The sequence below is a fragment of the Coturnix japonica genome, chromosome 17 (genome assembly GCF_054131305.1).
Source record: "Coturnix japonica strain WE chromosome 17, WE-NBRP24, whole genome shotgun sequence".
Lineage (NCBI taxonomy): Eukaryota > Metazoa > Chordata > Aves > Galliformes > Phasianidae > Coturnix > Coturnix japonica.
This window is the reverse complement of record NC_140679.1, coordinates 780418-796575: the sequence shown is the minus strand read 5'-3', so window position 1 is coordinate 796575 and position 16158 is coordinate 780418. Positions and strand designations below refer to the sequence as shown.

Below are 16158 nucleotides of genomic sequence, written 5' to 3'. Positions count from 1 at the left end.
CAATGACAGCAATGATTGTTCTGATACTTTGGGTCGCGGTTCTGGTTCCGGTTCCGGTTCCGGTTCCGGAGGTGATGAAGGTGACCCCGTGTGCTCTGTGTGCGATCCATGGCGCGTACGTACTGACACGCGTGTACACACTTATGGGTCAGAACCACCTTTATTGGGTCAGAACCGGCCCATAGGAGCCCATAGAACCACACTTATGGGTCAGAACCAGCTTTATTGGGTCAGAACCACCCAGAACTGCCCCAAATGAGCCCAAATGGGCCCATAGAACCACACTTATGGGTCAGAACCACCTTTATTGGGTCAGAACCACCCCAGAACCGCCCCAAATGGGCCCACTTATGGGTCAGAACCGGCCCAAATGAGCCCAAATGGGCCCATAGGACCCCATAGGAGCCCACTTATGGGTCAGAACCGGCCCAAATGAGCCCATAGAACAATGACAGCAATGATGGTTCTGATACTTTGGGTCGTGGTTCCGGTTCCGGAGGTGATGAAGGTGACCCCGTGTGCTCTGTGTGCGATCCATGCCGCGTACGTACTGACACGCGTGTACACACCGGGTCGGTTCGGAACCGCGCAACCTTCACCCCAACTCACGATACCAACCAGAACCCAACGGGAACCGGACAGGCACACAAGGGGACCCCCTGAGTCACCCTATGGGGGAGAATAGAGACACTATATGTCATATAGAGATCCCATATACCCCATAGAGACCCCATAACCCCCATAGAGACCCTATAAGCCCCATAGAGACCCTATAAGCCCCATAGAGTCCCTATAAGACCCATAGAGTCCATATATCTCACATAGGGACCCCATAAACCCCATAGGGACCCCATAACCCCAATAGGGACCCCATAACACCATAGAGACCCCATATACCCTATAGAGACCCTATAAGCCCCATAGAGACCCCATAACACCAATAGGGACCCTATAACCCCAATAGGGACCCCATAACACCAATAGAGATCCCATATACCCCATAGAGACCCCATAACCCCATTAGGAACACTATAACCCTAATAGAGACCCCATAACCCCAACAGAAACGCTATAACCCTAATAGGGACCCTATAACACCAATTGGGACCCCATAACCCCAATAGGGACCCTATAAGCCCCATAGAGACCCTATAAGCCCCATAGAGACCCCATAGGGACCCCATAGACCCCATAGAGACCCTATAAGCCCCATAGGGACCCCATAATCCTAATAGAGATCCCATAACCCCAATAGGGACCCCATAACCCCATAGAGACCCCATAGGGACCCCATACCCTGCTGACCCCATAACACCAATAGGGACCCCATAACCCCAATAGGAACACTATAACCCTAATAGGGACCCTATAACACCAATAGGAACCCTATATATCATATAGAGATCCCATATACCCCATAGAGACCCTATAAGGCCCATAGGGACCCCATAACCCCATAGAGACCCCATAGAGACCCCATAACCCCCATAGAGACCCTATAAGACCCATAGAGACCCCATAACCCCATAGAGACCCCATAGGGACCCCATAACCCCATAGGGAACCCATAGACCCCATAGAGACCACATAGAGACCCCATAACCCCCATAGAGACCCCATATACCCTATAGAGACCCTATAGAGACCCCATAGAGACCCCAAAGAGACCCAATAGGGACCCCATATACCCTATAGAGACCCCATAACCACAATAGGGACCCCATAACCCCCATAGGCACCCCATATACCCCATAGATACCCTATAAGGCCCATAGAGATCCCAAAGAGACCCCATAGAGACCCCATAACCCCATAGGGACCCCATAACACCAATAAGGACCCCAGAACCCAACGGGATCTGGATAGGCAAACAAGGGGACCCCCTGAGTCACCCTATGGGGGAGAATAGAGACCCCATATAGCATATAGAGATCCCATATATCATATAGAGATCCCATATACCCCATAGAGACCCTATAAGGCCCAAAGAGACCCCATAGAGACCCCATAACACCAATAGGGACCCTATAACCCTAATAGGGACCCCATAACCCCCATAGAGACCCCATAGGGACCCCATAAGCCCCATAGAGACCCTATAAGCCCCATGGAGACCCCAAAGAGACCCCATAGGGACCCCATAACCCCATAGAGACCCCATAGAGACCCCATAACCCCATAGGGACCCCATAACCCCATAGGGACCCCATAGACCCCATAACCCCAATAGTGACCCCATAACCCCCATAGAGACCCTATAAGACCCATAGAGACCCCATAAACCCATAGAGACCCCATAGGGACCCCATAACCCCATAGGGACCCCATAGACCCCATAGAGACCCCATAGGGACCCCATAACCCCATAGAGACCCCATAGAGACCCCATAACCCCATAGGGACCCCATAACCCCATAGAGACCCCATAGAGACCCCATAACCCCATAGAGACCCCATAGAGACCCCATAACCCCCATAGGGACCCCATAACCCCATAGAGAACCCATAACTCCCATAGAGACATTATAAGCCCCATAGAGACCCCAATAGGGACCCCATAACACCAATAGGGACCCCATAACACCATAGAGACCCCATATACCCTATAGAGACCCTATAAGCCCCATAGAGACCCCATAACACCAATAGAGACCCCATAACCCCAATAGGAACACTATAACCCTAATAGGGACCCCATAACCCCCATAGAGACCCCATAGGGACCCCATAACACCAATAGAGACCCTATAAGACCCATAGAGACCCCATAACCCCATAGAGACCCCATAGGGACCCCATAACCCTATAGGGACCCCATAACCCCATAGAGACCACATAGAGACCCCATAACCCCCATAGAGACCCCATATACCTTATAGAGACCCTATAGAGACCCCATAGAGACCCCAAAGAGACCCAATAGGGACCCCATATACCCTATAGAGACCCCATAACCCCAATAGGGACCCCATAACCCCCATAGGGACCCCATATACCCCATAGAGACCCTATAAGGCCCATAGAGATCCCAAAGAGACCCCATAGAGACCCCATAACCCCATAGGGACCCCATAACACCAATAAGGACCCCAGAACCCAACGGGATCCCGATAGACAGACAAGGGGACCCCCTGAGTCACCCTATAGGGGAGACAATAGAGACCCTATAGATCATATAGAGACCCCATATATCATATAGAGATCCCATATACCATATACCCCATAGAGACCCCAAAGAGACCCCATAGGGACCCCATAACCCCATAGAGACCCCATAACCCCAATAGGGACCCTATAAGACCCATAGAGACCCTATAACCCCAATAGGAACACTGTAACCCCATAGGGACCCCATAACCCCAATAGGGACCCCATAACCCCCATAGAGACCCCATAGGGACCCCATAACCCCATAGGGACCCCATAACACCAATAAGGACCCCAGAACCCAACGGGATCTGGATAGACAGACAAGGGGACCCCCTGAGTCACCCTATGGGGGAGACAATAGAGACCCTATATGTCATATAGAGACCCTATATACCCATAGGGACCCCATAGAGACCCCATAGGGACCCCATAGGGACCCTATAGCCCTAATAGGGAGCCCATAACCCCAATAGAGACCCTATATATCATATAGAGATCCCATATACCCCATAGAGACCCTATAAGGCCCATAGGGACCCCATAACCCCATAGAGACCCCATAGGGACCCCATAACCCCATAGGACCCCATAGACCCCATAGAGACCCTATAAGCCCTATAGGGACCGCATAATCCTAATAGAGATCCCATAACCCCAATAGGGACCCCATAACCCCATAGAGACCCCATAGGGACCCCATAACCTGCTGACCCCATAACACCAATAGGGACCCCATAACCCCAATAGGAACACTATAACTCTAATAGGGACCCTATAACACCAATAGGAACCCTATATATCATATAGAGATCCCATATACCCCATAGAGACCCCATAACCCCCATAGAGACCCCATAACCCCAATAGGAACACTATATTCCTAATAGGAACCCTATAACCCCAATAGAGACCCCAAAGATACCCCAAAACCCCCATAGAGACCCCAGAGACCCCATAGCCCCCATAGAGACCCCATAACGCCCATAGAGACCCCATATACACCATAGAGACCCCATAGACACCCCATAACCCCATAGAGACCCCATAACACCATAGAGACCCCATAGGGACCCCATAACCCCATAGGGACCCCATATACCCTATAGAGACCCTATAAGACCCATAGAGACCCCATAACCCCAGTAGGGACCCTATAACCCTAATAGGGACCCCATAACCCCAATAGAGACCCTATAAGCCCCATAGAGACACTATAAGTCCCATAGAGACCCCATAGAGACCCCATAGAGACCCCATAACCCCATAGAGACCCCATAGAGACCCCATAACCCCATAGAGACCCCACAGGGACCCCATATACCCTATAGAGACCCTATAAGCCCCATAGAGACCCCATATACCCCATAGAGACCCCATAACCCCAATAGGAACACTATAACCCTAATAGAGACCCTATAACACCAATAGGGACCCCATAACCTCAATAGGGACACTATAACACCAATAGGGACCCCATAACACCAATAGGGACCCCATAACCCCAATAGAGACCCTATAACCCCAATAGGGACCCTATAACACCAATAGGAACACTATAACGCTAATAGGGACCCAATGACCCCAATAGGGACCCCAAAACCCCATAGAGACCCCATAACCCCCATAGGGATCCCATAGAGACCCTATAAGCCCCATAGAGACCCCATAACACCAATAGGGACCCCAGAACCCAACGGGATCCCCATAGACACACAAGGGGACCCCCTGAGTCACCCTATGGGGGACACAATAGAGACCCTATAAGCCCCATAGAGGGACCCTATATACCCATAGAGACCCTATAAGCCCCATAGAGACCCCATAACCCCATAGAGACCCCATAGAGACCCCATAGACACCCCATAACCCCATAGAGACCCCATAACACCATAGAGACCCCATAGGGACCCCATAACCCCCATAGAGACCCAATAAGCCCCATAGAGACCCTATAAGCCCCAGAGACCCCAAAGAGACCCCATAGGGACCCCATAACACCCATAGAGACCCAATAAGCCCCATAGAGACCCCATAACCCCAATAGGAACACTATAACCCTAATAGGGACCCTATAACCCCAATAGAGACCATATAAGCCCCATAGAGACCCCATAACACCAATAGGGACCCCATAACACCAATAGGGACCCTATAACACCAATAGGGACCCCATAACACCATAGAGACCCCATAACCCCCACAGAGACCCTATAAGCCCCATAGAGACCCTATAAGCCCCATAGAGGGACCCTATATACGCATAGAGACCCCATAACCCTATAGAGACCCCATAACACCAATAGAGACCCCATAACCCCAATAGGAACACTATAACCTAATAGGGATCCTATAAGCCCCATAGAGACCCTATAACCCCAATAGGGACACCATAACCCCAATAGGGACCCCAGAACCCAACGGGATCCCCATAGGCAGACAAGGGGACCCCCTGAGTCACCCTATGGGGGAGAATAGAGACCCCATATAGCATATAGAGATCCCATATATCATATAGAGATCCCATATACCCCATAGAGACCCTATAAGGCCCAAAGAGACCCCATAGAGACCCCATAACACCAATAGGGACCCTATAACCCTAATAGGGACCCCATAACCCCCATAGAGACCCCATAGGGACCCCATAAGCCCCATAGAGACCCTATAAGCCCCATGGAGACCCCAAAGAGACCCCATAGGGACCCCATAACCCCATAGAGACCCCATAGAGACCCCATAACCCCATAAGGACCCCATAACCCCATAGGGACCCCATAGACCCCATAACCCCAATAGTGACCCCATAACCCCCATAGAGACCCTATAAGACCCATAGAGACCCCATAAACCCATAGAGACCCCATAGGGACCCCATAACCCCATAGGGACCCCATAGACCCCATAGAGACCCCATAGGGACCCCATAACCCCATAGAGACCCAATAAGCCCCATAGAGACCCTATAAGCCCCAGAGACCCCAAAGAGACCCCATAGGGACCCCATAACCCCATAGAGACCCCATAGACCCCATAACCCCAATAGTGACCCCATAACCCCCATAGAGACCCTATAAGACCCATAGAGACCCCATAAACCCATAGAGACCCCATAGGGACCCCATAACCCCATAGGGACCCCATAGACCCCATAGAGACCCCATAGGGACCCCATAACCCCATAGAGACCCCATAGAGACCCCATAACCCCATAGAGACCCCATAGAGACCCCATAACCCCCATAGGGACCCCATAACCCCATAGAGACCCCATAACTCCCATAGAGACATTATAAGCCCCATAGAGACCCCAATAGGGACCCCATAACACCAATAGGGACCCCATAACACCATAGAGACCCCATATACCCTATAGAGACCCTATAAGCCCCATAGAGACCCCATAACACCAATAGAGACCCCATAACCCCAATAGGAACACTATAACTCTAATAGGGACCCTATATACCCAATAGAGACCCTATAAGCCCCATAGAGTCCATATATCTCACATAGGGACCCCATAAACCCCATAGGGACCCCATAACCCCAATAGGGACCCCATAACACCAATAGGGACCCCATAACCCCATAGAGACCCCATAACCCCCATAGGGATCCCATATACCCTATAGAGACCCTATAAGCCTCATAGAGACCCCATAACACCAATAAGGACCCTATAACACCAATAGTGACCCCATAACACCAATAAGGACCCCAGAACCCAACGGGATCCCCATAGACAAACAAGGGGACCCCCTGAGTCACCCTATGGGGGGGAGAATAGAGACCCTATAAACCCCATAGAGGGACCCTATATCCCCATAGAGACCCCATAAGCCCCATAGAGACCCTATAAGCCCCATAGAGACCCTATAAGCCCCATAGAGACCCCATAACCCCAATAGGAACACTATAACCCTAATAGGGACCCCATAACCCCAATAGAGACCCTATAGAGACCCCATAGCCCCCATAGAGACCCCATAACCCTAATAGAGATCCCATAACCCCCATAGAGACCCCATAGACCCCATAGAGACCCCATAACCCAATAGAGACCCCATAACACCATAGAGACCCCATAGGGACCCCATAACCCCATAGGGACCCCATATACCCTATAGAGACCCTATAAGCCCCATAGAGACCCCATAACCCCATAGAGACCCTATAAGCCCCATAGAGGGACCCTATATACGCATAGAGACCCCATAACCCCATAGAGACCCCATATACCCCATAGAGACCCTATAAGCCCCATAGGGACCCCATAACCCCATAGAGACCCCATAGACACCCCATAGACACCCCATAACCCCATAGAGATCCCATATACCCCATAGAGACCCCATAACCCCATAGAGACCCCACAGGGACCCCATATACCCTATAGAGACCCTATAAGCCCCATAGAGACCCCATAACCCCATAGGGACCCTATAACACCAATAGGGACCCCATAACCCCAATAGGGACCCCATAACCCCATAGAGACCCCATAACCCCATAGAGACCCCATAACCCCATAGGGACCCCATAACACCAATAGGAACCCCAGAACCCAACGGGACCCGGATAGGCAGACAAGGGGACCCCCTGAGTCACCCTATGGGGGATATAGGGGAAGTCAATGGGGACATATAGAGACCCCATATATCATATAGGGACCCTATATACCCATAGAGACCCTATAAGGCCCATAGAGACCCCATAGGGACCCCATAACCCCATAGAGACCCCATAACCCCAATAGGAACACTATAACCCTAATAGGGACCTTATAAGCCCCATAGAGACCCTATAAGCCCCATAGGGACCCCATATACACTATAGAGACCCTATAACCCCAATAGGGACCCCATAGACACCCCATAACCCCATAGAGACCCCATAACACCATAGAGACCCCATAGGGACCCCATAACCCCATAGGGACCCCATATACCCTATAGAGACCCTATAAGCCCCATAGAGACCCCATAACCCCATAGAGACCCTATAAGCCCCATAGAGGGACCCTATATACGCATAGAGACCCCATAGGGACCCCATAACCCCATAGGGACCCCATAGAGACCCCACAGAGACCCCATAACCCCATAGGGACCCCATAACCCCATAGAGATCCCATATACCCTATAGAGACCCTATAAGGCCCATAGAGACCCCATAACCCTAATAGGAACACTATAACCCTAATAGGGACCCCAGAACCCAACGGGATCCCCATAGACAGACAAGGGGACCCCCTGAGTCACCCTATGGGGGGGAGAATAGGGGGGTTATCTAGCATATAGGGACCCCATATATCATATAGAGATCCCATATATCACATAGAGACCCTATAAGCCCCATAGAGACCCTATAACACCAATAGGGACCCCAAAACCCCATAGAGACCCCATAACCCCAATAGGGACCCCATAACCCCCATAGAGACCCCATATACCCCATAGAGACCCCAAAGTGACCCCATAAGAACCCTATAACCCCCATAGAGATCCCATATACCCCATAGAGACCACATAACCCCAATAGGGACCCTATAAGACCCATAGAGACCCTATAAGCCCCATAGAGACCCCATAACCCCATTAGGAACACTATAACCCTAACAGGGACCCTATAACACCAATAGGGACCCTATAACCCCAATAGGGACCCCATAACCCCATAGGGACCCCATAACCCCATAGAGACCCCATAACACCAATAGAGACCCCATAACCCCAATAGGAGCACTATAACCCTAATAGGGATCCTATAACCCCCATAGAGACCCCATAACCCCAATAGGGACACCATAACACCAATAGAGACCCTATAACCCCAATAGGGACCCTATAACACCAATAGGAACACTATAACGCTAATAGGGACCCAATGACCCCAATAGGGACCCCAAAACCCCATAGAGACCCCATAACCCCAATAGGGACCCCATAACCCCAATAGGGACCCCATAACCCCCATAGGGATCCCATAGAGACCCCATAAGCCCCATAGAGACCCCATAACACCCATAGAGACCCCATAGGGACCCCATATCTCCCATAGAGACCCTATAACCCCAATAGGGACCCCATAACCCCATAGAGACCCCATAGAGACCCCATAACCCCCATAGAGACCCCATAACCCCATAGAGACCCCATAACCCCATAGAGACCCCATAACCCCATAGAGACCCATAGAGACCCCATAGCTGACCTTACATGTGTCCCTGATGCCCTGTGGGTACCCGGCACAGATCATACCCCTATAGGGACCCATAGAGACCCCATAGAGACCCCATAACCCCATAGAGACCCCATAGAGACCCCATAACCCCATAGAGACCCCATAGGGACCCCATAACCCCATAGAGACCCCATAGAGACCCCATAACCCCATAGAGACCCCATAGGGACCCCATAACCCCATAGAGACCCCATAGGGACCCCATAACCCCATAGAGACCCCATAGGGACCCCATAAACCCATAGAGACCCCATAGAGACCCCATAACCCCATAGACACCCCATAGACACCCCATAGAGACCCCATAACCCCATAGCTGACCTTACAGGTGTCCCTGATGCCCTGTGGGTACCCGGCACAGATCATACCCCTATAGGGACCCATAGAGACCCCATAGAGACCCATAGAGACCCCATAGAGACCCATAGAGACCCATAGAGACCCCATAGAGACCCCATAACCCCATAGAGACCCCATAGAGACCCCATAACCCCATAGCTGACCTTACACGTGTCCCTGATGCCCTGTGGGTACCCGGCACAGATCATACCCCTATAGGGACCCATAGAGACCCCATAGAGACCCCATAACCCCATAGAGACCCCATAGAGACCCCATAGACCCCATATCTCACATAGGGACCCTATAACTCCCATAGAGACTCCATAACCCCATAGAGACCCCATAGAGACCCCATAACCCCCATAGAGACCCCATAGAGACCCCATAGAGACCCCATAGAGACCCCATAACCCCCATAGAGAACCCATAGAGACCCCATAACCCCATAGAGACCCCATAGAGACCCCATAACCCCATAGCTGACCTTACACGTGTCCCTGATGCCCTGTGGGTACCCGGCACAGATCATACCCCTATAGGGACCCATAGAGACCCCATAGAGACCCCATAACCCCATAGAGACCCCATAACCCCATAGAGACCCCATAGAGACCCCATAACCCCATAGAGACCCCATAGAGACCCCATAACCCCATAGAGACCCCATAACCCCATAGAGACCCCATAGAGACCCCATAGAGACCCCATAACCCCATAAACCCTATATAGACCCCATAGCTGACCTTACAGGTGTCCCTGATGCCCTGTGGGTACCCGGCACAGATCATACCCCTATAGGGACCCATAGAGACCCCATAGAGACCCCATAACCCCATAGAGACCCCATAGAGACCCCATAGAGACCCATAGAGACCCCATAGAGACCCCATATCTCCCATAGAGACCCTATAACCCCAATAGGGACCACATAACCCCCATAGAGACCCCATAGAGACCCCATAACCCCCATAGAGACCCCATAGAGACCCCATAGAGACCCCATAGAGACCCCATAACCCCATAGAGACCCCATAACCCCATAGAGACCCCATAGAGACCCCATAGACCCCATATCTCACATAGGGACCCTATAACTCCCATAGAGACCCCATAACCCCATAGAGACCCCATAGAGACCCCATATACCCCATAGCTGACCTTACAGGTGTCCCTGATGCCCTGTGGGTACCCGGCACAGATCATACCCCTATAGGGACCCATAGAGACCCCATAGGGACCCCATAACCCCATAGAGACCCCATAACCCCATAGAGACCCCATAGAGACCCCATAGGGACCCCATAGAGACCCCATAACCCCATAGAGACCCCATAACCCCATAGAGACCCATAGAGACCCCTTAGAGACCCCATAACCCCTATGGGGACCCATAGAGACCCCATAGGGACCCCATAACCCCATAGAGACCCCATAGACACCCCATAGAGACCCCATAACCCCATAGAGACCCCATAGAGACCCCATAGAGACCCCATAGAGACCCCATAACCCCATAGAGACCCCATAGACCCCATAGCTGACCTTACAGGTGTCCCTGATGCCCTGTGGGTACCCGGCACAGATCATACCCCTATAGGGACCCATAGAGACCCCATAGAGACCCCATAACCCCATAGAGACCCCATAACCCCATAGAGACCCCATAACCCCATAGAGACCCCATAACCCCATAGAGACCCCATAGAGAAACCATAACCCTCCATAGAGGCCCCATATCTCACATAGGGACCCTATAACCCCCATAGAGACCCCATAGAGACCCCATAACCCCATAGAGACCCCATAGAGACCCCATAGCTGACCTTACACGTGTCCCTGATGCCCTGTGGGTACCCGGCACAGATCATACCCCTATAGGGACCCATAGAGACCCCATAGAGACCCATAGAGACCCCATAGAGACCCCATAACCCCATAGAGACCCCATAGAGACCCATAGAGACCCCATAACCCCATAGAGACCCCATAACCCCATAGAGACCCCATAGAGAAACCATAACCCTCCATAGAGGCCCCATATCGCACATAGGGACCCTATAACCCCCATAGAGACCCCATAGAGACCCCATAACCCCATAGACCCCATAGCTGACCTTACATGTGTCCCTGACGCCCTGTGGGTACCCGGCACAGATCATACCCCTATAGGGACCCATAGAGACCCCATAGAGACCCCATAACCCCATAGAGACCCCATAACCCCATAGGGACCCCATAGAGACCCCATAGAGACCCCATAACCCCATAGAGACCCCATAACCCCATAGAGACCCCATAGCTGACCTTACAGGTGTCCCTGATGCCCTGTGGGTACCCGGCACAGATCATACCCCTATAGGGACCCATAGAGACCCCATAGGGACCCCATAACCCCATAGAGACCCCATAACCCCATAGAGACCCCATAACCCCATAGACACCCCATAGACACCCCATATACCCCATAGCTGACCTTACATGTGTCCCTGATGCCCTGTGGGTACCCGGCACAGATCATACCCCTATAGGGACCCATGGAGACCCCATAGAGACCCCATAACCCCATAGAGACCCCATAGAGACCCCATAACCCCATAGAGACCCCATAGAGACCCCATAACCCCATAGAGACCCCATAGAGACCCCATAGAGACCCCATAACCCCCATAGAGACGCCATAGGGACCCCATAGAGACCCCATAGAGACCCCACAACCCCCATAGAGACCCCATAGGGACCCCATATCCACCATAGAGACCCCATAGAGACCCCATAACCCCTATAGGGACCCATAGAGACCCCATAGAGACCCCATAACCCCCATAGAGACCCCATAGAGACCCCATAACCCCATAGGGACCCCATAGACCCCATAGGGACCCCATAACACCAATAGGGACCCCATAGGGACCCCATAGAGACCCCATAACCCCATAGAGACCCCATAGACCCCATAGAGACCCCATAGAGACCCCATAACCCCATAGAGACCCCATAGAGACCCCATAGAGACCCCATAGACCCCATAGAGACCACATAGAGACCCCATAACCCCATAGAGACCCATAGAGACCCCATAGAGACCCCATAACCCCATAGAGACCCCATAACCCCATAGAGACCCCATAGGGACCCCATATCTCCCATAGAGACCCCATAACCCCATAGAGACCCCATAACCCCATAGAGACCCCATAGAGACCCCATAGAGACCCCATAACCCCATAAACCCTATATAGACCCCATAGCTGACCTTACAGGTGTCCCTGATGCCCTGTGGGTACCCGGCACAGATCATACCCCTATAGGGACCCATAGAGACCCCATAGAGACCCCATAGAGACCCATAGAGACCCCATAGAGACCCCATAACCCCATAGAGACCCATAGACACCCCATAGCTGACCTTACATGTGTCCCTGATGCCCTGTGGGTACCCGGCACAGATCATACCCCTATAGGGACCCATAGAGACCCCATAGAGACCCCATAACCCCATAGAGACCCCATAACCCCATAGAGACCCCATAGAGACCCCATAACCCCATAGACACCCCATATACCCCATAGCTGACCTTACACGTGTCCCTGATGCCCTGTGGGTACCCGGCACAGATCATACCCCTATAGGGACCCATAGAGACCCCATAGAGACCCCATAACCCCATATACCCCATAGCTGACCTTACAGGTGTCCCTGATGCCCTGTGGGTACCCGGCACAGATCATACCCCTATAGGGACCCATAGAGACCCCATAGAGACCCCATAACCCCATAGAGACCCCATAGCCCCATAGAGACCCCATAGAGACCCCATAAACCCTATAGAGACCCCATAGAGACCCCATAACCCCATATACCCCATAGCTGACCTTACAGGTGTCCCTGATGCCCTGTGGGTACCCGGCACAGATCATACCCCTATAGGGACCCATAGAGACCCCATAGGGACCCCATAGAGACCCCATAGGGACCCCATAGAGACCCCATAACCCCATAGAGACCCCATAGGGACCCCATAATCCCCATAGAGACCCTGTAAGCCCCATAGAGACCCATAGAGACCCCATAGGGACCCCATAGAGACCCCATAACCCCATAGAGACCCCATAACCCCATAGAGACCCCATAGACACCCCATAGAGACCCCATAACCCCATAGAGACCCCATAGAGACCCCATAGAGACCCCATATACCCCATAGCTGACCTTACATGTGTCCCTGATGCCCTGTGGGTACCCGGCACAGATCATACCCCTATAGGGACCCATAGAGACCCCATAGAGACCCCATAGAGACCCCATAACCCCATAGAGACCCATAGAGACCCCATAGAGACCCCATAACCCCATAGAGACCCCATAGACACCCCATAGACCCTATATTAGTCCTGCTGACCTTACAGGTGTCCCTGATGCCCTGTGGGTACCCGGCACAGATCATGTCATCCTGGACCTTCCTTGGCGGTAGCTGGGTCCCCATTTGGGTCCCATAGAGTCGGCGGCACTGAGCCTGCCCCATCAGCGGGACCCACACCTCCTGCAGCCGCCGCGGCGACGGGAGGTCCTCTGGGCCATACGTCAGACCCATAGAACCCCATAGAACCCCATAGAGACCCATAGAGACCCACTGACCCCATAGGAACCCATTGGGTCCCATAGAACCCCATAGGAACCCAAAGGAACCCATAGGAACCCATAGGAACCCATTGAGTCCCATAGACCCCATAGAGAGCCATAGACCCTATTGGGACCTATTGGGACCCATAGAGACCCATAGACCCCAGTCAGACCCATTGGGACCTATAGAGACCCATAGAACCCCATAGAGACCCACTGACCCCATTCAGATCCCATAGGAACCCATTGAGACCCATAGACCCCATTCAGATCCCATAGACCCCATTGGGACCCATTGGGACCCATAGAGACCCATAGGCCTCATTCAGACCCATTGGGACCCATAGAGACCCATAGACCCCATTCAGATCCCATAGACCCCATAGAGACCCATTGACTCCATTGGGACCCACTGGGACCCATTCCAACCCATTGGGACCCATAGACCCCATTCATACCCCATAGACCCCATAGAGACCCATAGAGACCCATTGGGACCCATAGACCCCATTCAGACCCCATAGACCCCATTGAAACCCATTCAGACCCATAGAGGCCCACTGAGACCTATAGAGACCCATAGACCCCATTCAGACCCATTGGGACCCGTAGAGACCCACAGACCCCATAGCGACACACTGGGACCCATAGAGACCCATAGAGACCCATAGAGACCCATAGAACCCCATAGAGACCCATAGCGCCCCATAGAGCCTGCCCCATCAGCGGGACCCACACCTCCTGCAGCCGCCGCGGCGACGGGAGGTCCTCTGGGCCATACGTCACACCCATAGAACCCCATAGAACCCCATAGAGACCCATAGAGACCCACTGACCCCATAGAGATCCATAGAACCCCATAGAACCCCATAGAACCCCATAGAGACCCATAGACCCCATTGGGACCCATAGAGACCCATAGAGACCCATAGGTACCCATAGACCCCATTCAGACCCCATAGACCCCATAGAGACCCATTGACCCCATAGAACCCCATAGGAACCCATTGGGTCCCATAGACCCCATAGAGACCCTTAGACCCCGTTCAGACCCCATAGAGACCCATAGGAACCCATTGGGTCCCATAGACCCCATAGGAACCCATTGGGACCCATAGGAACCCATTGGGACCCATAGAGACCCACTGACCCCATTCAGACCCCATAGACCCCATTCAGACCCATTCAGATCCATAGAGACCCACTGAGACCTATAGAGACCCATAGACCCCATTCAGACCCATTGGGACCCATAGAGACCCATAGAGTCCCATAGAGACCCATAGGGACCCATAGCGCCCCATAGAGCCTGCCCCATCAGCGGGACCCACACCTCCTGCAGCCGCCGCGGCGACGGGAGGTCCTCTGGGCCATACGTCAGACCCATAGAACCCCATAGAACCCCATAGAACCCCATAGAGACCCACTGACCCCATAGAGATCCATAGAACCCCATAGAACCCCATAGGAACCCATAGAGACCCATTGACCCCATAGAACCCCACAGGAACCCATTGGGTCCCATAGAACCCCATAGAATCCCATAGAGACCTATTGACCCCATAGAACCCCATAGGAACCCATTGGGTCCCATAGACCCCATAGAGACCCATAGACCCCATAGGAACCCATTGGGTCCCACAGAACCCCATAGAATCCCATAGAGACCCATTGACCCCATAGAACCCCATAAGAACCCATTGGGTCCCATAGACCCCATAGAGACCCATAGACCCCATAGGAACCCATTGGGTCCCATAGAACCCCATAGAATCCCATAGAGACCCATTGAACCCATAGAA

At 52.5% G+C, this 16158-nt stretch overlaps 1 long non-coding RNA gene across 2 annotated transcripts; it reads right to left on the bottom strand.

Moving 5' to 3' along the window:
• Positions 1-203: 203 nt before the first annotated feature.
• Positions 204-15540, bottom strand: LOC146757975 (uncharacterized). 2 transcript variants are annotated; one of them, XR_014935225.1, is made up of 2 exons: positions 14136-15540; positions 204-669 (listed from the first exon to the last, which is right to left on the bottom strand). It is a non-coding gene; the product is annotated as an uncharacterized LOC146757975 (long non-coding RNA). The 2 variants fall into 2 exon arrangements; XR_014935224.1 differs by lacking the exon at positions 14136-15540 and adding an exon at positions 9364-9468.
• Positions 15541-16158: the final 618 nt, after the last annotated feature.